This window comes from Anomaloglossus baeobatrachus, chromosome 2, assembly GCF_048569485.1.
Source record: "Anomaloglossus baeobatrachus isolate aAnoBae1 chromosome 2, aAnoBae1.hap1, whole genome shotgun sequence".
NCBI lineage: Eukaryota > Metazoa > Chordata > Amphibia > Anura > Aromobatidae > Anomaloglossus > Anomaloglossus baeobatrachus.
This window is the reverse complement of record NC_134354.1, coordinates 355,615,510-355,641,244: the sequence shown is the minus strand read 5'-3', so window position 1 is coordinate 355,641,244 and position 25,735 is coordinate 355,615,510. Positions and strand designations below refer to the sequence as shown.

The 25,735-nt window shown below is 46.3% G+C and overlaps 1 non-coding gene across 1 annotated transcript; it reads left to right on the top strand.

Annotated features, from left to right (window-relative positions):
* Positions 1-22,483: 22,483 nt before the first annotated feature.
* Positions 22,484-22,556, top strand: TRNAV-CAC (transfer RNA valine (anticodon CAC)). The gene has a single exon. It is a non-coding gene; the product is annotated as a tRNA-Val (tRNA).
* Positions 22,557-25,735: the final 3,179 nt, after the last annotated feature.

Below are 25,735 nucleotides of genomic sequence, written 5' to 3'. Positions count from 1 at the left end.
TCTCCAGTTCGCGGCTCGAGTGATTTTGGGGCATGTTCTAGATCGAACTAGAACTCGAGCTTTTTGCAAAAGCTCGATAGTTCTAGAAACGTTCGAGAACGGTTCTAGCAGCCAAAAAACAGCTAAATCCTAGCTTGGTTTCTGCTGTAATAGTGTAAGTCACTCTGTGAATCAAACTATTATCACATTTCAGTGTATAGTGTGCGTGAACAGCGCCTTCAGATCACTGCTGTTTCTATAATGGCGATCGCCATTTTTTTTTTTTTTTCTTGTCTTCCTTCCCTAAGCGCGCGCGTCTTGTGGGGCGGGCCAGCATGTCAGCCAATCACAGACACACACACACCTAAGTGGACTTTGAGCCAGAGAAGCAACGGCATGTGTGATAGGATCTGCATGTCACATGTCCCTGCATTATAAAACCGGACATTTTCTTCACGAACGCCATTATCTGCCTTCTGCGTCTTTGGTGTCAGACATCAGTGTCGCAGCTCCGTCCTCCTGAGTCCTATAGCCGATACAGCTGTATGCGCTGCATACACAGCGTTAGACAGCTTAGGGAGAGCACATTCTAGCAGTCCTTTTAAGGGCTCAAAGCGGCAGGGTCAGAGAGCCATAAGTGACAGGTCCTGCAAACAGCAACAGCGTCTGTGTAGCCCAGGTCAGGGATTTCCTCCCTGCATTTCACCATTAGGAGGGAATAGAAAGGCAGGCTTCCATTCCTCTACCCAGAGCACCACAATCCTGCCACTGTACCCTCTTGTCCTCTGCACACTCCAACTCATTCTAAGTAAGCCATTATACTAGCAAACACTCAGTGTACCTAGTGGCATCCTAAACGTGGCTATTGGACTTTGCATAGTCCCACTAGTGCAAAGACATTAGCAGAGCACATCTGCCTGCATTGCACACTCCAAGTTTTTTAAACTAAGCAATTTTACTAGCAAACACTCAGTGTACCTAGTGGCATCCTATACGTGGCTATTGGACTTTGCTATAGTCCCACTAGTGCAAAGACATTTGCAGAGCACGTCTGCCTGCATTGCACACTACAACTTTTTTAAACTAAGCAATTTTACTAGCAAACACTCAGTGTACCTAGTGGCATCCTATACGTGGCTATTGGACTTTGCTATAGTCCCACTAGTGCAAAGACATTTGCAGAGCACGTCTGCCTGCATTGCACACTACAACTTTTTTAAACTAAGCAATTTTACTAGCAAACACTCAGTGTACCTAGTGGCATCCTATACGTGGCTATTGGACTTTGCTATAGTCCCACTAGTGCCAAGACATTTGCAGAGCGCATCTGCCTGCGTTGCACACTCCAACTAATTATAACGAAGCCATTATACTAGCAAACACTCAGTGTACCTAGTGGCATCCTATACGTGGCTATTGGACTTTGCTATAGTCCCACTAGTGCAAAGACATTAGCAGAGCACATCTGCCTGCATTGCACACTCCAAGTTTTTTAAACTAAGCAATTTTACTAGCAAACACTCAGTGTACCTAGTGGCAACCTATACGTGGCTATTGGACTTTGCTATAGTCCCACTAGTGCAAAGACATTTGCAGAGCACGTCTGCCTGCATTGCACACTACAACTTTTTTAAACTAAGCAATTTTACTAGCAAACACTCAGTGTACCTAGTGGCATCCTATACGTGGCTATTGGACTTTGCTATAGTCCCACTAGTGCAAAGACATTTGCAGAGCACGTCTGCCTGCATTGCACACTACAACTTTTTTAAACTAAGCAATTTTACTAGCAAACACTCAGTGTACCTAGTGGCATCCTATACGTGGCTATTGGACTTTGCTATAGTCCCACTAGTGCAAAGACATTTGCAGAGCACGTCTGCCTGCATTGCACACTACAACTTTTTTAAACTAAGCAATTTTACTAGCAAACACTCAGTGTACCTAGTGGCATCCTATACGTGGCTATTGGACTTTGCTATAGTCCCACTAGTGCCAAGACATTTGCAGAGCGCATCTGCCTGCGTTGCACACTCCAACTAATTATAACGAAGCCATTATACTAGCAAACACTCAGTGTACCTAGTGGCATCCTATACGTGGCTATTGGACTTTTGTCAATTCACAGTATTGGAACGTTATTTGCATGACATCTGCCTGCATTGCACACTCTAACTTTTTTAAACTCAGCCATTATACTAGCAAACACTCACTGTACCTAGTTGTATCTTAAACGTGGCTATTGTACTTTTGTCAATTCACAGTATTGGAACGTTATTTGCAGGACATCTGCCTGCATTGCACACTCAAACTTTTTTAAACTCAGCCATTATACTAGCAAACACTCACTGTACCTAGTTGTATCCTAAACGTGGCTATTGTACTTTTGTCAATTCACAGTATTGGAACGTTATTTGCAGGACATCTGCCTGCCTTGCACACTCAAACTTTTTTAAACTCAGCCATTATACTAGCAAACACTCACTGTACCTAGTTGTATCCTAAACGTGGCTATTGTACTTTTGTCAATTCACAGTATTGGAACGTTATTTGCAGGACATCTGCCTGCATTGCACACTCAAACTTTTTTAAACTCAGCCATTATACTAGCAAACACTCACTGTACCTAGTTGTATCCTAAACGTGGCTATTGTACTTTTGTCAATTCACAGTATTGGAACGTTATTTGCAGGACATCTGCCTGCCTTGCACACTCAAACTTTTTTAAACTCAGCCATTATACTAGCAAACACTCACTGTACCTAGTTGTATCCTAAACGTGGCTATTGTACTTTTGTCAATTCACAGTATTGGAACGTTATTTGCAGGACGTCTGCCTGCATTGCACACTCAAACTTTTTTAAACTCAGCCATTATACTAGCAAACACTCACTGTACCTAGTTGTATCCTAAACGTGGCTATTGTACTTTTGTCAATTCACAGTATTGGAACGTTATTTGCAGGATATCTGCCTGCCTTGCACACTCAAACTTTTTTAAACTCAGCCATTATACTAGCAAACACTCACTGTACCTAGTTGTATCCTAAACGTGGCTATTGTACTTTTGTCAATTCACAGTATTGGAACGTTATTTGCAGGACATCTGCCTGCCTTGCACACTCAAACTTTTTTAAACTCAGCCATTATACTAGCAAACACTCACTGTACCTAGTTGTATCCTAAACGTGGCTATTGTACTTTTGTCAATTCACAGTATTGGAACGTTATTTGCAGGACGTCTGCCTGCATTGCACACTCAAACTTTTTTAAACTCAGCCATTATACTAGCAAACACTCACTGTACCTAGTTGTATCCTAAACGTGGCTATTGTACTTTTGTCAATTCACAGTATTGGAACGGTATTTGCAGGACATCTGCCTGCCTTGCACACTCAAACTTTTTTAAACTCAGCCATTATACTAGCAAACACTCACTGTACCTAGTTGTATCCTAAACGTGGCTATTGTACTTTTGTCAATTCACAGTATTGGAACGTTATTTGCAGGACGTCTGCCTGCATTGCACACTCAAACTTTTTTAAACTCAGCCATTATACTAGCAAACACTCACTGTACCTAGTTGTATCCTAAACGTGGCTATTGTACTTTTGTCAATTCACAGTATTGGAACATTATTTGCAGCACGTCTGCCTGCATTGCACACTCAAACTTTTTTAAACTCAGCCATTATACTAGCAAACACTCACTGTACCTAGTTGTATCCTAAACGTGGCTATTGTACTTTTGTCAATTCACAGTATTGGAACGTTATTTGCAGGACATCTGCCTGCCTTGCACACTCAAACTTTTTTAAACTCAGCCATTATACTAGCAAACACTCACTGTACCTAGTTGTATCCTAAACGTGGCTATTGTACTTTTTTCAATTCACAGTATTGGAACGTTATTTGCAGGACGTCTGCCTGCATTGCACACTCAAACTTTTTTAAACTCAGCCATTATACTAGCAAACACTCACTGTACCTAGTTGTATCCTAAACGTGGCTATAGTACTTTTGTCAATTCACAGTATTGGAACGTTATTTGCAGCACGTCTGCCTGCATTGCACACTCAAACTTTTTTAAACTCAGCCATTATACTAGCAAACACTCACTGTACCTAGTTGTATCCTAAACGTGGCTATTGTACTTTTGTCAATTCACAGTATTGGAACGTTATTTGCAGGACGTCTGCCTGCATTGCACACTCAAACTTTTTTAAACTCAGCCATTATACTAGCAAACACTCACTGTACCTAGTTGTATCCTAAACGTGGCTATTGTACTTTTGTCAATTCACAGTATTGGAACGTTATTTGCAGCACGTCTGCCTGCATTGCACACTCAAACTTTTTTAAACTCAGCCATTATACTAGCAAACACTCACTGTACCTAGTTGTATCGTAAACGTGGCTATTGTACTTTTGTCAATTCACAGTATTGGAACGTTATTTGCAGGACATCTGCCTGCATTGCACACTCAAACTTTTTTAAACTCAGCCATTATACTAGCAAACACTCACTGTACCTAGTTGTATCCTAAACGTGGCTATTGTACTTTTGTCAATTCACAGTATTGGAACGTTATTTGCAGCACGTCTGCCTGCATTGCACACTCAAACTTTTTTAAACTCAGCCATTATACTAGCAAACACTCACTGTACCTAGTTGTATCCTAAACGTGGCTATTGTACTTTTGTCAATTCACAGTATTGGAACGTTATTTGCAGCACGTCTGCCTGCATTGCACACTCAAACTTTTTTAAACTCAGCCATTATACTAGCAAACACTCACTGTACCTAGTTGTATCGTAAACGTGGCTATTGTACTTTTGTCAATTCACAGTATTGGAACGTTATTTGCAGGACATCTGCCTGCCTTGCACACTCAAATTTTTTTAAACTCAGCCATTATACTAGCAAACACTCACTGTACCTAGTTGTATCCTAAACGTGGCTATTGTACTTTTGTCAATTCACAGTATTGGAACGTTATTTGCAGGACGTCTGCCTGCATTGCACACTCAAACTTTTTTAAACTCAGCCATTATACTAGCAAACACTCACTGTACCTAGTTGTATCCTAAACGTGGCTATTGTACTTTTGTCAATTCACAGTATTGGAACGTTATTTGCAGCACGTCTGCCTGCATTGCACACTCAAACTTTTTTAAACTCAGCCATTATACTAGCAAACACTCACTGTACCTAGTTGTATCCTAAACGTGGCTATTGTACTTTTGTCAATTCACAGTATTGGAACGTTATTTGCAGGACATCTGCCTGCCTTGCACACTCAAACTTTTTTAAACTCAGCCATTATACTAGCAAACACTCACTGTACCTAGTTGTATCCTAAACGTGGCTATTGTACTTTTGTCAATTCACAGTATTGGAACGTTATTTGCAGGACGTCTGCCTGCATTGCACACTCAAACTTTTTTAAACTCAGCCATTATACTAGCAAACACTCACTGTACCTAGTTGTATCCTAAACGTGGCTATTGTACTTTTGTCAATTCACAGTATTGGAACGTTATTTGCAGCACGTCTGCCTGCATTGCACACTCAAACTTTTTTAAACTCAGCCATTATACTAGCAAACACTCACTGTACCTAGTTGTATCGTAAACGTGGCTATTGTACTTTTGTCAATTCACAGTATTGGAACGTTATTTGCAGGACATTTGCCTGCCTTGCACACTCAAACTTTTTTAAACTCAGCCATTATACTAGCAAACACTCACTGTACCTAGTTGTATCCTAAACGTGGCTATTGTACTTTTGTCAATTTACAGTATTGGAACGTTATTTGCAGGACGTCTGCCTGCATTGCACACTCAAACTTTTTTAAACTCAGCCATTATACTAGCAAACACTCACTGTACCTAGTTGTATCCTAAACGTGGCTATTGTACTTTTGTCAATTCACAGTATTGGAACGTTATTTGCAGCACGTCTGCCTGCATTGCACACTCAAACTTTTTTAAACTCAGCCATTATACTAGCAAACACTCACTGTACCTAGTTGTATCCTAAACGTGGCTATTGTACTTTTGTCAATTCACAGTATTGGAACGTTATTTGCAGGACGTCTGCCTGCATTGCACACTCAAACTTTTTTAAACTCAGCCATTATACTAGCAAACACTCACTGTACCTAGTTGTATCCTAAACGTGGCTATTGTACTTTTGTCAATTCACAGTATTGGAACGTTATTTGCAGGACGTCTGCCTGCATTGCACACTCAAACTTTTTTAAACTCAGCCATTATACTAGCAAACACTCACTGTACCTAGTTGTATCCTAAACGTGGCTATTGTACTTTTGTCAATTCACAGTATTGGAACGTTATTAGCAGCACGTCTGCCTGCATTGCACACTCAAACTTTTTTAAACTCAGCCATTATACTAGCAAACACTCACTGTACCTAGTTGTATCCTAAACGTGGCTATTGTACTTTTGTCAATTCACAGTATTGGAACGTTATTTGCAGGACATCTGCCTGCCTTGCACACTCAAACTTTTTTAAACTCAGCCATTATACTAGCAAACACTCACTGTACCTAGTTGTATCCTAAACGTGGCTATTGTACTTTTGTCAATTCACAGTATTGGAACGTTATTTGCAGCACGTCTGCCTGCATTGCACACTCAAACTTTTTTAAACTCAGCCATTATACTAGCAAACACTCACTGTACCTAGTTGTATCCTAAACGTGGCTATTGTACTTTTGTCATTTCACAGTATTGGAACGTTATTTGCAGCACGTCTGCCTGCATTGCACACTCAAACTTTTTTAAACTCAGCCATTATACTAGCAAACACTCACTGTACCTAGTTGTATCCTAAACGTGGCTATTGTACTTTTGTCAATTCACAGTATTGGAACGTTATTTGCAGGACATCTGCCTGCCTTGCACACTCAAACTTTTTTAAACTCAGCCATTATACTAGCAAACACTCACTGTACCTAGTTGTATCCTAAACGTGGCTATTGTACTTTTGTCAATTCACAGTATTGGAACGTTATTTGCAGGACATCGGCCTGCATTGCACACTCAAACTTTTTTAAACTCAGCCATTATACTAGCAAACACTCACTGTACCTAGTTGTATCCTAAACGTGGCTATTGTACTTTTGTCAATTCACACTACTGCAAATCTATGTGCAGCACCTCTGCATGACAACCTCGTGCTCTGTTTTTAATAAGCTATAATGATAGCACAAAATACTGCCATTTTGTGGCATCATAGAACTGGCTGTTGTATTCCATTAGTGCCCCACTGGTGACAAGCTATTTCTAGCACCTCTACATCACACCCTCATGCACATTTTGCTACGCTAATGTTATAGCAAACTCATGGAATTCATTGCTGCATTTCATAATTTGGAGGGATAGAAAGTCAGGCTTCCTTTAGCTTTTCCTTCTGTTCATAGACAGCATCTCCAAGACAAATTTCCCCTCCACGTCTAAGTGTGGAGAGGCAGCTAGTGCGCATGCGTGTGCCGATGTACCCCAGCTGCAGCATAATTACAGTGTTTCGCCTAGTGAGTATGCTCAGCCTGACTGTGCCATTCCTGACGCTAAGTTTTCATTTCGGGATACAGCGCATGCTCCCACACTAAGTGTGAAAAGCCTCTTTGCACAGGTGCTTGCATTCCGTGCCGGGTATAAGTCCTGTTTTGGGCATAGACACCATGCTAAAGCTGATAGTCTTTTTTCAGAGACTGTATTTCATGCTACTGAGCATGCTCAGGCACTTCCTGCATCAGAGACTAGGTCCGGTAATGAACTCTTTGGCCCTGGCCCTGATGTGGGGGTCCCATATAGACCACAGGGCATCAGGTGTCCTCCCAAATGGCTTGCAGAGGCCCACACCTATGACTTGTCACCGCATTATTGATGCTCAGACGATGACTGGTGAGGTGTTTGGGTCATGGCAGCCATGAGGTCATCATTGAAGTTGCGTTTCCAAATAGGACGCTAGTTATGCCACTCATGACGTGTCACTCTACTTTTGTCTCCAGGAGGTGCATTGTGGTTCACCCTGGTTTGGGGCGGACCCAGGTTATAAAAGGGGCTGGAGCCAACAAGGAGGTGCGCAGTCTTCTATTATGCTCCGAAAGAGCACACCTCCATGTGTTGAACCCATTGCGGCTTTAGGCCAGAGGTAGGCAGGGATCGGGTGGTGGATGCAGGCCACCACCACAGTTGGTAACGCAGAACGGTTAAGACCAGCTCCTGTCCTAACAGTCCTGCTTGTGCAGCCCAGTGGCATTAACAGGCCTGCTGCTGCTGATGCGCCTGCTGTCCACAGGTGTGGCCCCTACGCACACGGTCAGCGTACTCAATGGCCCCTGTGTTGTTAACAGGGAGTTCCTGGGCTGGGTGGGCATGTGGACCCTGTGACGCTAACAGGGCTCACTGTCTCCAGATCCGAATGGCGTCTAACTCGGTTCAGGCTACTATTAGTTTCATAGCCACACAGCTCTGTATCCTCCACCAAACCTTCAAGTTGCCAACCTCTCCTTTTCCAACTGGGAGCACGGTGGACACTGACTGCTGATGGGGATATATACCTTTCTCTTTCTTTTCTTATTAATTTTCGTTATATAGCGGTCACAGATTATATACCACTTTATCCAAATCTGCCAGTCCCACTGTAACAGATGTTGTTTCTTCAGCAAATGTTACAGTTGCTTAACCACCAAATCCACGGACCAAAACTTTTTTCCCCTTTCCAACACACCTGTTCCCCTTTCCAACAGCATCTGTCCTTTTTCAACTCATTTTGGGATATGACCAAAAGTGCAACTGTGCAGGGACACCGTACTCAACGCCATCTCAGCACAGCAGCCATCCCTCGGTCCCTCCGATGTGGACAAGTAAAAGACCATTTCCTCCTATCCATGACAAAGCGTTGAGATTCACTCTGTGCAGCACTGGTGTTTAGTGGACAAGTAGATCTAAGATTGCGTACCACATTCTGCAGATACTCCTGTATACGTGCGTCTATTTCTATGGCAGGAATTAGTTCGCCAAATTTTGTCTTGTACCGGGGATCTAACAGTGTGGCAACCCAGTATTCAGGATTAGTTCAAATTCATACAATCCGAGGGTCATGTAGGTAGTGCAGCAAGAAGGCGCTCATGTGTCTTGTGCATCCAGGAGGACCAAGTCCTTGGTGTGTTGGTGGCAGAGAGGTGAGAATCGTGCATCCTTCCTCTGCCCTCTCCCCCCAACCTCGCACAACCGAAATGTGAGCAAGCTCTCACTCATCTGCTGAGTCTTCCATGCCCATCGCCAGTTCGTCCTCCATTTCTTCATGGGCTCCTGCACTTTCATCAACACTTTTTGCTGATACTATGCGCCCTTGTTAATCCCTCTCCCTCACCATGACTGCCGCATAGGTGCCGCTGACCATCTGGACCTCGTAGATCTTGTTATCCCTTCCGCATATGACTCCTCCTGTACTTCCTCCCCTTCCTCTTGTCCCAACACCTGACTCCGAATAATAATTACAGTGTGCTCCATCATGTAGATGACCAGAATTGTCACGCTGAGAATGACATTGCCAGTGCTAAACATCTTCGTCGACATTTCAAAACTGTGTAGCAGGGTGCATAGGTCCTTGATCTGACACCACTCCAGCAGCGTGATCTGCACCACCTCTGGATCAAGTTATCCCAGGCTATATGTCTTACCGTATTTCAGCAGGGCTCTGCGGTGCTGCCACACACGCTGCAACATGTGCAGATTCCAATTCCTGCGTGTCGAAACATCGCATTTACGGCGTTTAACTGCCAGACCCTAAGACTTCCGGAGTGATGAAAGTTGTTGAGCTGCTGTGTGCGCACGATGGAAGTGAGCACATAGCGAGCGTGCCCACTGCACAAGGCCATGTAGGCCGTGATGGTGTTTTAAAAATTGCTGGCGAATTCGGTTCAACATGTGAGCCCTAAAAGGCACGTGTGTCACATTGCCCTGAGGATGGCCCGCAGCCAGGTTTGCATCATTGCCGCACACGGCTGTTAAGTCACCAACGGAGTCCGCTCCGTCAATTTGTACTCCGGTCGCCAGGTGACAACGTGTTCCTTTCATGAATAGTGCTGATGATGGGAGAGTAGTCGATGCCAGCGGCGCAGGTGGACGCAGGTTATGCTCACCCACTGGGCTGCATTACCTTGACAGATGCAGAATCTCTGGCTGAATGTAGCTGGTGGGTATCTCACAGATGAAATACCATCATTCAGCTACAACCAATGGGAAGACACCACACCCTTTTTTATGCCCATCCTGTCTGCAGACCACTGCCAGACATAGCTATGAACCTCTGGTTAATTTTACCCCCAGTTCAGTTTTATGATTTTGTGTGCTTGTTACCTGACTACTTTTCCTGCTTGCTGTTTATGTACCTTGTTGGCCGATACGCATTTCACCTCTGCTTGTTTTCTGATTCTTTCCTGGCCGTCCCATTCTGTTCCTGTTCCTCAATTAATGTTTTGACCCTGCCTGACTACTATTCTCTGTAATAGCGGTGTGACTCACATTTCCCATACATTTCAAAGTAAAACTTTGACCGCCTGATGGCATTGAGCTCTGCTGCCAGCATAGTAAGGAGGTGTGTGGTAGTCCTTGTGCGCAGTTGCAAGGAAGGGTGGCCTGACCACACAGGGTTTGCGCCAAGGTAGAGGACCCACACGAGGTTGAAGAGGCAGAAGCAGTGTATTAACTTCTACATACAGAACAAGGATTGAAACAACTCGTGGGGACGGCAAGACTTGTACAGCAGACCCTTCTCCATCTCTCACCATAGTTTGCCAGTGCCCAGTCAGTGACATGTAATGACCCTGTCTATGCTTACTGGTCCAAGTATCTGTGTTGAAATGCACCCTGTCGCACACAGATTTTCTCAAGGAAGTGGTGATGTTGTGTGCGACATGCTGGTGTAGCGCGGGCATGCTTTTCTTGGAGAAGCAGTGGTGATTGGGCATCTGGTACTGGGGCACAGCGACAGACATAAGGTCTGTAAAATCCTGTGTGTCCACTACGCGTAAAGGCAGCATTTCGGTAGCCAACAGCTTACAGAGGGATAGAGTCAACCACTTAGCTTTGTCATGGGTCGCAGTAAGTGGCCTTTTATTTGACCACATCTGAGGGACAGAGATCTGGCTGCTGTCTGTAGACGGTGTTGAGTAGGGTGTCCCTGGAAAAATGCAGGTTTGTGAGAAAAGTGCAGGCGGAGACATGATGTTGCCTTCATCTTGCCTTCAGATCTGTTCATCTTGTATCATTTTTAAAAAACACAGCAAGCAAGGGTTACTCCAAGCGGAGTCTACCTTTTTTCCCCAAATTGGGCACACAGACACCCCATCAGTGGCAGGACTTGTGCCCTAGTTGCAAACAGGATGTTTTGATTTGCATCAAGCACATTCCAAATCCACAAGCATTTACTCTCCCCAGGATGACACAGGGGTAGTAAATTCCTTCTGGATCCTTGACTTGTTCATTTTGATGAACGTCAGTCTGTCCACATTGTCACTGGACAGACGCGTGCGCTTATCTGTCAGCACACACCCAGCAGCACTGAAGACACGTTCAGAGACAACGCTGGCAGCTGGACACGACAAAATCTTCAAGGCGTAACTGGAGAGCTCTTGACATTTTTCTAGATTTGAAGCACAAAAGGAGCAAGGCTCCATTTGCAAAGTCATTGCATCGATGTTCATTTGGAGATACTCCTGTATCATCCTCTCCATCCGTTGACTATGTGACACACTTGATGTCTCTGGTGGCCTTGCAAAGGAGGGTCTAAAAAAATTATGAAAAGATTCCATAAAATTGCTGTTACCAGCACCAGATACGGTCCTACTGGTACGGGTAGACTGTTGAAGATGACGAGGCCGTCCCATGTTTGTCAAGTTACAACTGGGAGAATCACTCCCTTCACCTGCACGGTTGTTTGGTGGAAAAGCCGAGCTAAGATCGAGTAACAGCTTCTGCTGATACTCCTGCATACGTGCGTCCCTTTCTATGGGTGGAATTATGTCACAAAATTTGGACTTGTCCCGGGGATCTAATAGTGTGGCAAGCCAGTAGTCATCATCACTTCTAATTTTGACAATACGAGGGTCATGTTGGAGGTAGTGCAACAAGAAGGCACTCATGTGTCTTGCGCAGCCATGCGGACCAAGTCCACGCTGTGTTTGTGGCATAGAGGTGCTAACCGTTCTTTCTTCCTCTGTCATCTCCCCCCAACCTCTTTCAACTTAAATTTGACCAAGGTCCCCCTCATCAGCTGAGTCTTCCATGTCCATGGACAGTTCGTCCTCCATATCTTCATGTCCTCCTGCACCTTCCTCAACATCTCGCCTGCTACCATGCGCCCTTGTTGATCCCTGTCCCCCATGGTCCCATGCCTGCCGCGTTGGTGATGATGAACGTCTGGACCTTGGTGATGTTGTTGTGTCTTGCGCATATGAATCCTCCTGTAGTTCCTCCCCTTCCTGTTGTCCCACCCCCTGACTCCGAATAGTGTTTAGCGTGTGCTCCAGCATGTAAATGACTGTAATCGTCATGCTGATAATGGCATGGTCAGCGCTAAACATATTCGTCGCCATGTCGAAACTGTGCAGAAGGGTGCATAGGTCCGTGATCTGAGATCACTCCATCAGGGTGATCTGCCCCACCTCTGCATCTCGTTGGCCCAGGCTATACGTCATGACGTATTGCACCAGGGCTCTGCGGTGCTGCCACAGTCGCTGTAACATGTGGAGAGTTGAATTCCAGCGTGTCGCCACATCGCATTTCAGGCGATGAACCGGCAGGCCGAAAGACTTCTGGAGCGATGCAAGTCGCTCAGCTGCGGCGCTTGAACGGCGGAAGTGAGCACTGCAGACAGTTTCCGTGCCCTGGTCAGAAGGCCATCTAGGCCGGGATAGTGTGTTAAAAATTGCTGGACAACAAGGTTCAACACGTGAGCCATACAAGGCACGTGTGTCACCTTGCCCAGGCGAAGGGCCGCACCCAGGTTTGCAGCATTGTCGCACACGGCCTTACCAGGCTGCAGGTTGAGTGGAGACAACCATTTATTAAACTCGGACCGCAGAGCTGACCACAACTCCTCAGCTGTGTGACTCTTATTCCCAAGACATGTCAAGCTAAAGACCGCCTGATGCCGTTGCGCTCTGCTGCCAGCATAGTAATGAGGGGTGCGTGATTCCTTCTGCGCAGTGAGAACGCTGGTGGCCTGACCAGGCAGGCTTGGGGCGGAGGTGGAGGACCCAGATGAGGTGGAGGATGCAGAAGCAGTGGCGGAACTTGGACAGACAGAGGATTGACAAACAAGTCGTGGGGACGGCAAGACTTGTGCAGCAGACCCTTCACCATCTATCACCATAGTTACCCAGTGCCCAGTCAGCGACATGTAACGTCCCTGTCCATGCTTACTGGTCCAAGTATCGGTGCTGAAATTCACCCGTTCACACACAGAGTTTCTCAAGGAAGCGGTGATATTGTGTGCGACATGCTGGTGTAGCGCGGGCACACCTTTCTTAGAGAAGTAGTGGCGACTAGGCATCTGGTACTGGGGCACAGCGACAGATATAAGGTCTCTAAAATCCTGTGTGTCCACTAGGCGGAAAGGCAGCATTTCTGTAGCCAACAGCTTACAGAGGGATAGAGTCAACCTCTTCGCTTTGTCATGGGTCGAAGGAAGTGGCCTTTTATTTGACCACATCTGAGGGACAGAGATCTGGCTGCTGTGTGTAGACGGTGTTGAGTAGGGTGTCCCTGGAAAAATGCAGCTTTGGGAGGAAAGTGCAGGCGGAGACATGATGTTGCCTTCATCCAAAGTTGGTGCTATCGATGTCTGAGAGAGCTGTACACACTCACTTGTTTCCCCTTCCAAACCAACTGACGACCTACCAAGCAAACTGCCTGTTGCGGTTACAGTGGTGGAAGTTGTGGGTGGAAAAACAGGTGTGACAGCTGTCCCCACAGTCCTAGAAGATGACGAGCGCGCGGATGCCCTGGAAGGGGCAGGCGGTGGATGGTTGGCTCCACTAGGCCGCATTGCAGCACGGTGAGCTTCCCACCAGGCCATATGATATTTATTCATGTGACGATTCATGGAAGAAGTTGTCAAACTGCTGAGGTTTTGACCTCTACTAAGATAACCATGGCAAATGTTACAGATCACATAATTTGGCCGATCTTTTTTTATGTCAAAAAAGGACCAGGCTAGGCAAGGCTTAGAGGCCATGCGACCTGTTGATCCACCCCGAATAATGCTCAGAGGCAGAGTGGTGGCTGAGGATGCAGTTGTAGACGTGCTACCAGTGCTCCGACTGTGTCCAGGAAGGCGCCAGGTTACTTCGACGTCGGTTGCATCCTCCTCCACCGCCTCTATTGACCTCCTCGAGTGTCTGACTGTGGGTTGACAGTAGGTGGGATCTAGAACTTCATCATCAATTGTTGTGTTTGCACTCCCCTCCCCCTCAGACCGAGTTTCTTCTTGCCCTGACCGAATATTTAAGTTGTCATCCCAATCGGGTATCTGCGTCTCATCTTCATCAGTATGTTCCTCATTGCCTATAACCACAGTTGTTGGAAAGGCAGCATTTTGGTAGCCAACAGTTTGCATTTTATGAAAGTCAACCTCCAAGCCATGTCATGCCCTTCTAAAAGCATGTATAACACAGCGAGGGGACTCCAACCACAGTCTCCCTCGTTGCCACTTACTGGGCCACACACACCCCACTTGACTGGCATCGGTTGAGCCCCCTTTTGAAAAAGAAAAAGATGCTTTGCATGAAGCACTCTCAAAAATACGCGTGCCTTTCCCGTCCCCTGGCTGACCCCGGGGAAGAAAAGTCCTCTGAGAGCCATGACTTGTTCATCTTGGTTCTTTTAGAAACACAGCGAGGGGACTCCAACCACAGTCTCCCTCGTTGCCACTCACTGGGCCACACACACCCCACTTGACTGGCATCGGTTGAGCCCCCTTTTGAAAAAGAAAAAGATGCTTTGCATGAAGCACTCTCAAAAATACGCGTGCCTTTCCCGTCCCCTGGCTGACCCCGGGGAAGAAAAGTCCTCTGAGAGCCATGACTTGTTCATCTTGGTTCTTTTAGAAACACAGCGAGGGGACTCCAACCACAGTCTCCCTCGTTGCCACTCACTGGGCCACACACACCCCACTTGACTGGCATCGGTTGAGCCCCCTTTTGAAAAAGAAAAAGATGCTTTGCATGAAGCACTCTCAAAAATACGCGTGCCTTTCCCGTCCCCTGGCTGACCCCGGGGAAGAAAAGTCCTCTGAGAGCCATGACTTGTTCATCTTGGTTCTTTTAGAAACACAGCGAGGGGACTCCAACCACAGTCTCCCTCGTTGCCACTCACTGGGCCACACACACCCCACTTGACTGGCATCGGTTGAGCCCCCTTTTGAAAAAGAAAAAGATGCTTTGCATGAAGCACTCTCAAAAATACGCGTGCCTTTCCCGTCCCCTGGCTGACCCCGGGGAAGAAAAGTCCTCTGAGAGCCATGACTTGTTCATCTTGGTTCTTTTAGAAACACAGCGAGGGGACTCCAACCACAGTCTCCCTCGTTGCCACTCACTGGGCCACACACACCCCACTTGACTGGCATCGGTTGAGCCCCCTTTTGAAAAAGAAAAAGATGCTTTGCATGAAGCACTCTCAAAAATACGCGTGCCTTTCCCGTCCCCTGGCTGACCCCGGGGAAGAAAAGTCCTCTGAGAGCCATGACTTGTTCATCTTGGTTCTTTTAGAAACACAGCGAGGGGACTCCAACCACAGTCTCCCTCGTTGCCACTCACTGGGCCACACACACCCCACTTGACTGGCATCGGTTGAGCCCCCTTTTGAAAAATAAAAAGATGCTTTGCATGAAGCACTCTCAAAAATACGCGTGCCTTTCCCGTCCCCTGGCTGACCCCGGGGAAGAAAAGTCCTCTGAGAGCCATGACTTGTTCATCTTGGTTCTTTTAGAAACACAGCGAGGGGACTCCAACCACAGTCTCCCTCGTTGCCACTCACTGGGCCACACACACCCCACTTGACTGGCATCGGTTGAGCCCCCTTTTGAAAAAGAAAAAGATGCTTTGCATGAAGCACTCTCAAAAATACGCGTGCCTTTCCCGTCCCCTGGCTGACCCCGGGGAAGAAAAGTCCTCTGAGAGCCATGACTTGTTCATCTTGGTTCTTTTAGAAACACAGCGAGGGGACTCCAACCACAGTCTCCCTCGTTGCCACTCACTGGGCCACACACACCCCACTTGACTGGCATCGGTTGAGCCCCCTTTTGAAAAAGAAAAAGATGCTTTGCATGAAGCACTCTCAAAAATACGCGTGCCTTTCCCGTCCCCTGGCTGACCCCGGGGAAGAAAAGTCCTCTGAGAGCCATGACTTGTTCATCTTGGTTCTTTTAGAAACACAGCGAGGGGACTCCAACCACAGTCTCCCTCGTTGCCACTCACTGGGCCACACACACCCCACTTGACTGGCATCGGTTGAGCCCCCTTTTGAAAAAGAAAAAGATGCTTTGCATGAAGCACTCTCAAAAATACGCGTGCCTTTCCCGTCCCCTGGCTGACCCCGGGGAAGAAAAGTCCTCTGAGAGCCATGACTTGTTCATCTTGGTTCTTTTAGAAACACAGCGAGGGGACTCCAACCACAGTCTCCCTCGTTGCCACTCACTGGGCCACACACACCCCACTTGACTGGCATCGGTTGAGCCCCCTTTTGAAAAAGAAAAAGATGCTTTGCATGAAGCACTCTCAAAAATACGCGTGCCTTTCCCGTCCCCTGGCTGACCCCGGGGAAGAAAAGTCCTCTGAGAGCCATGACTTGTTCATCTTGGTTCTTTTAGAAACACAGCGAGGGGACTCCAACCACAGTCTCCCTCGTTGCCACTCACTGGGCCACACACACCCCACTTGACTGGCATCGGTTGAGCCCCCTTTTGAAAAAGAAAAAGATGCTTTGCATGAAGCACTCTCAAAAATACGCGTGCCTTTCCCGTCCCCTGGCTGACCCCGGGGAAGAAAAGTCCTCTGAGAGCCATGACTTGTTCATCTTGGTTCTTTTAGAAACACAGCGAGGGGACTCCAACCACAGTCTCCCTCGTTGCCACTCACTGGGCCACACACACCCCACTTGACTGGCATCGGTTGAGCCCCCTTTTGAAAAAGAAAAAGATGCTTTGCATGAAGCACTCTCAAAAATACGCGTGCCTTTCCCGTCCCCTGGCTGACCCCGGGGAAGAAAAGTCCTCTGAGAGCCATGACTTGTTCATCTTGGTTCTTTTAGAAACACAGCGAGGAGACTCCAACCACAGTCTCCCTCGTTGCCACTCACTGGGCCACACACACCCCACTTGACTGGCATCGGTTGAGCCCCCTTTTGAAAAAGAAAAAGATGCTTTGCATGAAGCACTCTCAAAAATACGCGTGCCTTTCCCGTCCCCTGGCTGACCCCGGGGAAGAAAAGTCCTCTGAGAGCCATGACTTGTTCATCTTGGTTCTTTTAGAAACACAGCGAGGGGACTCCAACCACAGTCTCCCTCGTTGCCACTCACTGGGCCACACACACCCCACTTGACTGGCATCGGTTGAGCCCCCTTTTGAAAAAGAAAAAGATGCTTTGCATGAAGCACTCTCAAAAATACGCGTGCCTTTCCCGTCCCCTGGCTGACCCCGGGGAAGAAAAGTCCTCTGAGAGCCATGACTTGTTCATCTTGGTTCTTTTAGAAACACAGCGAGGGGACTCCAACCACAGTCTCCCTCGTTGCCACTCACTGGGCCACACACACCCCACTTGACTGGCATCGGTTGAGCCCCCTTTTGAAAAAGAAAAAGATGCTTTGCATGAAGCACTCTCAAAAATACGCGTGCCTTTCCCGTCCCCTGGCTGACCCCGGGGAAGAAAAGTCCTCTGAGAGCCATGACTTGTTCATCTTGGTTCTTTTAGAAACACAGCGAGGGGACTCCAACCACAGTCTCCCTCGTTGCCACTCACTGGGCCACACACACCCCACTTGACTGGCATCGGTTGAGCCCCCTTTTGAAAAAGAAAAAGATGCTTTGCATGAAGCACTCTCAAAAATACGCGTGCCTTTCCTGTCCCCTGGCTGACCCCGGGGAAGAAAAGTCCTCTGAGAGCCATGACTTGTTCATCTTGGTTCTTTTAGAAACACAGCGAGGGGACTCCAACCACAGTCTCCCTCGTTGCCACTCACTGGGCCACACACACCCCACTTGACTGGCATCGGTTGAGCCCCCTTTTGAAAAAGAAAAAGATGCTTTGCATGAAGCACTCTCAAAAATACGCGTGCCTTTCCCGTCCCCTGGCTGACCCCGGGGAAGAAAAGTCCTTTGAGAGCCATGACTTGTTCATCTTGGTTCTTTTAGAAACACAGCGAGGGGACTCCAACCACAGTCTCCCTCGTTGCCACTCACTGGGCCACACACACCCCACTTGACTGGCATCGGTTGAGCCCCCTTTTGAAAAAGAAAAAGATGCTTTGCATGAAGCACTCTCAAAAATACGCGTGCCTTTCCCGTCCCCTGGCTGACCCCGGGGAAGAAAAGTCCTCTGAGAGCCATGACTTGTTCATCTTGGTTCTTTTAGAAACACAGCGAGGGGACTCCAACCACAGTCTCCCTCGTTGCCACTCACTGGGCCACACACACCCCACTTGACTGGCATCGGTTGAGCCCCCTTTTGAAAAAGAAAAAGATGCTTTGCATGAAGCACTCTCAAAAATACGCGTGCCTTTCCCGTCCCCTGGCTGACCCCGGGGAAGAAAAGTCCTCTGAGAGCCATGACTTGTTCATCTTGGTTCTTTTAGAAACACAGCGAGGGGACTCCAACCACAGTCTCCCTCGTTGCCACTCACTGGGCCACACACACCCCACTTGACTGGCATCGGTTGAGCCCCCTTTTGAAAAAGAAAAAGATGCTTTGCATGAAGCACTCTCAAAAATACGCGTGCCTTTCCCGTCCCCTGGCTGACCCCGGGGAAGAAAAGTCCTCTGAGAGCCATGACTTGTTCATCTTGGTTCTTTTAGAAACACAGCGAGGGGACTCCAACCACAGTCTCCCTCGTTGCCACTCACTGGGCCACACACACCCCACTTGACTGGCATCGGTTGAGCCCCCTTTTGAAAAAGAAAAAGATGCTTTGCATGAAGCACTCTCAAAAATACGCGTGCCTTTCCCGTCCCCTGGCTGACCCCGGGGAAGAAAAGTCCTCTGAGAGCCATGACTTGTTCATCTTGGTTCTTTTAGAAACACAGCGAGGGGACTCCAACCACAGTCTCCCTCGTTGCCACTCACTGGGCCACACACACCCCACTTGACTGGCATCGGTTGAGCCCCCTTTTGAAAAAGAAAAAGATGCTTTGCATGAAGCACTCTCAAAAATACGCGTGCCTTTCCCGTCCCCTGGCTGACCCCGGGGAAGAAAAGTCCTCTGAGAGCCATGACTTGTTCATCTTGGTTCTTTTAGAAACACAGCGAGGGGACTCCAACCACAGTCTCCCTCGTTGCCACTCACTGGGCCACACACACCCCACTTGACTGGCATCGGTTGAGCCCCCTTTTGAAAAAGAAAAAGATGCTTTGCATGAAGCACTCTCAAAAATACGCGTGCCTTTCCCGTCCCCTGGCTGACCCCGGGGAAGAAAAGTCCTCTGAGAGCCATGACTTGTTCATCTTGGTTCTTTTAGAAACACAGCGAGGGGACTCCAACCACAGTCTCCCTCGTTGCCACTCACTGGGCCACACACACCCCACTTGACTGGCATCGGTTGAGCCCCCTTTTGAAAAAGAAAAAGATGCTTTGCATGAAGCACTCTCAAAAATACGCGTGCCTTTCCCATCCCCTGGCTGACCCCGGGGAAGAAAAGTCCTCTGAGAGCCATGACTTGTTCATCTTGGTTCTTTTAGAAACACAGCGAGGGGACTCCAACCACAGTCTCCCTCGTTGCCACTCACTGGGCCACACACACCCCACTTGACTGGCATCGGTTGAGCCCCCTTTTGAAAAAGAAAAAGATGCTTTGCATGAAGCACTCTCAAAAATACGCGTGCCTTTCCCGTCCCCTGGCTGACCCCGGGGAAGAAAAGTCCTCTGAGAGCCATGACTTGTTCATCTTGGTTCTTTTAGAAACACAGCGAGGGGACTCCAACCACAGTCTCCCTCGTTGCCACTCACTGGGCCACACACACCCCACTTGACTGGCATCGGTTGAGCCCCCTTTTGAAAAAGAAAAAGATGCTTTGCATGAAGCACTCTCAAAAATACGCGTGCCTTTCCCGTCCCCTGGCTGACCCCGGGGAAGAAAAGTCCTCTGAGAGCCATGTCCACATTGTCAGTGGACAGACACGTGTGCTTATCTGCCAGCAGACCCACAGCAGCACTGAAGACAAGTTCCGAGAGAACGCTGGCTGCAGGACACGACAAGATCCCCAAGACGTACTTGGCGAGCTCAGGCAATTTATCAAGATTGGAAGCCAAGAATGAGCAGGGCTCAAGTTGCACAATAATGGCATGTTTCCTTGCATATACTCATATATCTGTGTGTCCTCCTCTTTTTCCTTGTCCAGCTCTTTTGTTTTCGCATGAGTATATGTCCTTGTCACTTTCCCATGTGTTGTGAGTTGTTTGTGACCTTTTGGACACCTTTGAGGGTGTTTTCTAGGTGTTTTTCTGTGTTTGTGATTGCCTGCCATTGTTTCCTATGCAGTTCGAGTTCGGTTCGTCGAACCGAACTCGAACAGGAGGTCCGTTCGGCGAACCAACCTCGAGCCGAACCGCGACCGGTTCGCTCATCTCTAGTCACCACCCCTCCTTGGTCTGATGAAGGGTTATACTAACAAGACCTGAAAGGTGCGTTATCTTGCTTCTGAGGGGGATCTTTTGGTCTCTGGCTCCGGCACTTATCTGGCACTTTATATCATTGCTGGTGAGCGGTGTTTACATTTTTTTAGCCACTGGTATATATCATTGTTTGCATATACTGACAAACCCAGTGTGCTGTATAACTTTATCTTATCTTGCACACCAGCTATTGTTCTCTGGTATCACCTGGCATGCTGGTGAGCAGTGTTGCATATATTTAGCTACTGATATGTATCATTGCTTGCATATACTGACAAACCCAGTGTGCTGTATAACTTTATCTTATCTTGCACACCAGCTATTGTTCTCTGGTATCACCTGGCATGTAACTTTGTATTTTTTGCCATCTGTGCTGTATACTTGTTGTCTTATGTATTCTACTTGCCTTGTTAATTCTGATTAACTCTTTATGTGCCAAGGTGCCCTCTGTTGTTGCACCTATATGTATTTTTCTGTGCTACATCTAAAAACTGTTTTTTATGATGTAATAAAATTTGTCATTCTCTTTTGCATTTCAACCACATCTGCTCTCCTGTTTCTTTTGCATTATGAAAATCCTGTATGTTTCAAAATATATAGTTCCCATAAATACAAAAGCAAAAGACCAAACTATGGAGAAAAAAGTAACACATTCAATATAAACTTCAATTTAAGCAAAATCCCTTTGTAGGAATAAAACTGGTAAAATATGTAATACAAATTGTAAATGTTTCATTAACCAAAAATACTTTCCTTCAGCAATAAAAAGGCCCCGTCAGTCACAATTCTGCTCTGCTAGCCAATACACAGTAACATTTCTTCAGGTTTCACAGTGTAGTGGTCATCACGTCTGCATCACACGCAGAAGGTACTGGGTTCAATCCCCAGTAAAAACAAGCTGTTTTTGCTGTTGAAGTATTTTGCTATCAACCTGTAATATATGAAATTCTTGGTTTTGTTGCCAACTGTTAATATATTTTGGCTTCCCTCACCAAGAGAACTATGATTTTGGGTTTCTAATTTATTGACCATTTTAGCAGAAAACATAATCCCATATTATAAAAATCCTGTTTGTTTCAAAATATATAGTTCCTTTAAATACAAAAGCAAACGACTAAAAAATGTAGAAAAAAGTAACACATTCAATGTAAACTTCCATTTAAGCAAAATCTTTTTGTAGGAATAAAACTGGTAAAATATGTAATAACAATTGTAAATGTTTCATTAACCAATGGGACGTTTTGGCTTCCATCACCAACAGAGCTACGAATTTGTTTTTTTTTTCCCTGGTGGTCAAAACTCGTCTCTAATTGCCATTACTTTGCAGGATTTCAAAGGTTTCATAGTGTAGTGGTCATCACGTCTGCTTAACACGCAGAAGGTCCTGCGTTCAATCCCCAGTAAAACCAATCTGTTCTTGGTGTTGAAATAATACCCAATTAAACTACAATATATGAAGTTCTTGGCTTTGTTGCCGAATAACGGGATGTTTTAGCTTCCATCACCAACAGAGCTACAAATTTGTTTTTTTTTTCCCTGGCGGTCAAAACTCGTCTCTAATTGCCATTACTTTGCAGGATTTCAAAGGTTTCATAGTGTAGTGGTCATCACGTCTGCTTCACACGCAGAAGGTCCTGGGTTCAATCCCCAGTGAAACCAATCTGTTCTTAGTATTGAAATAATACGCTATCCAACTACAATATATGAAGTTCTCGGCTTTGTTGCCGAATGACGGGATGTTTTGGCTTCCATCACAAACAGAACTACAAATTATTTTTTTTTTTCCCCTGGCGGTCAAAACTCGTCTCTAAATGCCATTACTTTGCAGGATTTCACAGTTTTCATAGTGGAGTGGTCATACATCTACTTCACACGCAGAAGGTCCTGGGTTCAATCCCCAGTAAAAACAAGCCGTTTTCGCTGTTGAAGTAATTTGCTATCAACCTGTAATATTTGAAATTCTTGGTTTTGTTGCCAACTGATAATATATTTTGGCTTCCATCACCAAGAGAACTACGATTTTGAGTTTCTTTTTTATTGACCATTTTAGCAGAAAACATAATCCCATATTATAAAAATCCTGTTTGTTTCAAAATATATAGTTCCTTTAAATACAAAAGCAAACGACTAAACGATGTAGAAAAAAGTAACACATTCAATGTAAACTTTAGTGATGAGCGAGCATGCTTGTTACTACTCGGTATTCGCACGAGTATCACTGTACTCGGGCTACTCGGCGGGGACCGAGTAATCTCGCGATACTCGTGCTGTACTCGTGGTCTTCATCCCTGCATGTTGGCGCTCTTTTGAGAGCCAGCCCTCATGCAGGGATTGGCTGGCAGACCACTGCAATGCCACAGCCCTGTTAGTTGTGGAATTGCAGTGATTGGCCGGCCCGCACAGCGTGACCGAGCCTTTATACCGGCCGGCGCGCTGTGCTCTGCTCACAGCTATCCAGACAGTCAGTGCAGGGAGAGTGTCGCTGCTTCAGGGAAAGGTTTGCGGCCCTTTATAGTTAGTTCCGGAGCAGGGCTGCAAACAGTGTGACCAGAAGTCCTTCTCAGGACTATTCTAGTTGTATACAGGCTTTCAAGGTATAGCCAGGTCGGAGTACAGTAGCAGAGTCCTTCTCAGGACTATTGTTGCTATATACAGGCAGGGTATAGCCAGGTCGGAATACAGGCTAGTGACCAGAAGAGTCCTTGTCAGGACTATTGTAGCAGTATACAGGCAGGCAGGCAGGCAGGGTATATAGCCATTCCTAGCGGTGACCGTATACCAGCCTTCATCATATCTGGGGCTGGTGTACACAGTCTAAAACAGTCCAGATAGTGTCAGACTTCTCAGTAATTGTCGCTCCTAAAAACCTGTTAGGTTCTTATTGCGTCCATGCTTGCATTTAAAAACCGCACGTGTGTGCCTGTCGGTGGCAGCGTACAGGTGCACGTTTTGCACAAACTATTATATAACGCACAAGTCTAGTGAATAATACACGTCAGTCAGCAGTGGCTGATAGTGTCAGACTTCTCAGTAATTGTCGCTCCTAAAAACCTGTTAGGTTCTTATTGCGTCCATGCTTGCATTTAAAAACCGCACGTGTGTGCCTGTCGGTGGCAGCATACAGGTGCACGTTTTGCACAAACTATTATATAACGCACAAGTCTAGTGTATAATACACGTCAGTCAGCAGTGGCTGATAGTGTCAGACTTCTCAGTAATTGTCGCTCCTAAAAACCTGTTAGGTTCTTATTGCGTCCATGCTTGCATTTAAAAACCGCACGTGTGTGCCTGTCGGTGGCAGCGTACAGGTGCACGTTTTGCACAAACTATTATATAACGCACAAGTCTAGTGTATAATACACGTCAGTCAGCAGTGGCTGATAGTGTCAGACTTCTCAGTAATTGTCGCTCCTAAAAACCTGTTAGGTTCTTATTGCGTCCATGCTTGCATTTAAAAACCGCACGTGTGTGCCTGTCGGTGGCAGCGTACAGGTGCACGTTTTGCACAAACTATTATATAACGCACAAGTCTAGTGAATAATACACGTCAGTCAGCAGTGGCTGATAGTGTCAGACTTCTCAGTAATTGTCGCTCCTAAAAACCTGTTAGGTTCTTATTGCGTCCATGCTTGCATTTAAAAACCGCACGTGTGTGCCTGTCGGTGGCAGCGTACAGGTGCACGTTTTGCACAAACTATTATATAACGCACAAGTCTAGTGTATAATACACGTCAGTCAGCAGTGGCTGATAGTGTCAGACTTCTCAGTAATTGTCGCTCCTAAAAACCTGTTAGGTTCTTATTGCGTCCATGCTTGCATTTAAAAACCGCACGTGTGTGCCTGTCGGTGGCAGCGTACAGGTGCACGTTTTGCACAAACTATTATATAACGCACAAGTCTAGTGTATAATACACGTCAGTCAGCAGTGGCTGATAGTGTCAGACTTCTAAGTAATTGTCGCTCCTAAAAACCTTTTAGGTTCTTATTGCGTCCATGCTTGCATTTAAAAAACACACGTGTGTGCCTGTCGGTGGCAGCGTACAGGTGCACGTTTTGCACAAACTATTATATAACGCACAAGTCTAGTGTATAATACACGTCAGTCAGCAGTGGCTGATAGTGTCAGACTTCTCAGTAATTGTCGCTCCTAAAAACCTGTTAGGTTCTTATTGCGTCCATGCTTGCATTTAAAAACCGCACGTGTGTGCCTGTCGGTGGCAGCGTACAGGTGCACGTTTTGCACAAACTATTATATAACGCACAAGTCTAGTGTATAATACACGTCAGTCAGCAGTGGCTGATAGTGTCAGACTTCTCAGTAATTGTCGCTCCTAAAAACCTGTTAGGTTCTTATTGCGTCCATGCTTGCATTTAAAAACCGCACGTGTGTGCCTGTCGGTGGCAGCGTCAGGCTCCACATTGTCCCTGGATAGAGATGTGCATAAGGGCCTCAAAACATTGTTCTCATTGCAAAGGAGCGGGTCTCCTGTCGTTGTAATGTCCATTCTGAAAGAATGGTCGAAAAAATTTACCACTGGGGGTATACCAGAAACAACGGTTTAACTATTGTAACGGTCATCATGATGGCGCATGAGGAGAAGGAGGAGCAGTCCAGCGATTAGCCAAAGTCCAGAAGTGTGTACCCATGGGTGAGTGTAGGTACATGGCAAACTTTAAATTCTGCTCTCATTTGCTGTTGGTGTGGTGAAGTCTGGCCCAATCCAACCCTTGTTCATCTTGATCAGAGTCAGCCTGTCAGCATTTACAGTTGACAGGCGGGTGCGTTTATCTGTAATGATTCCACCTGCGGCACTAAAAACACGCTCTGACAAAACGCT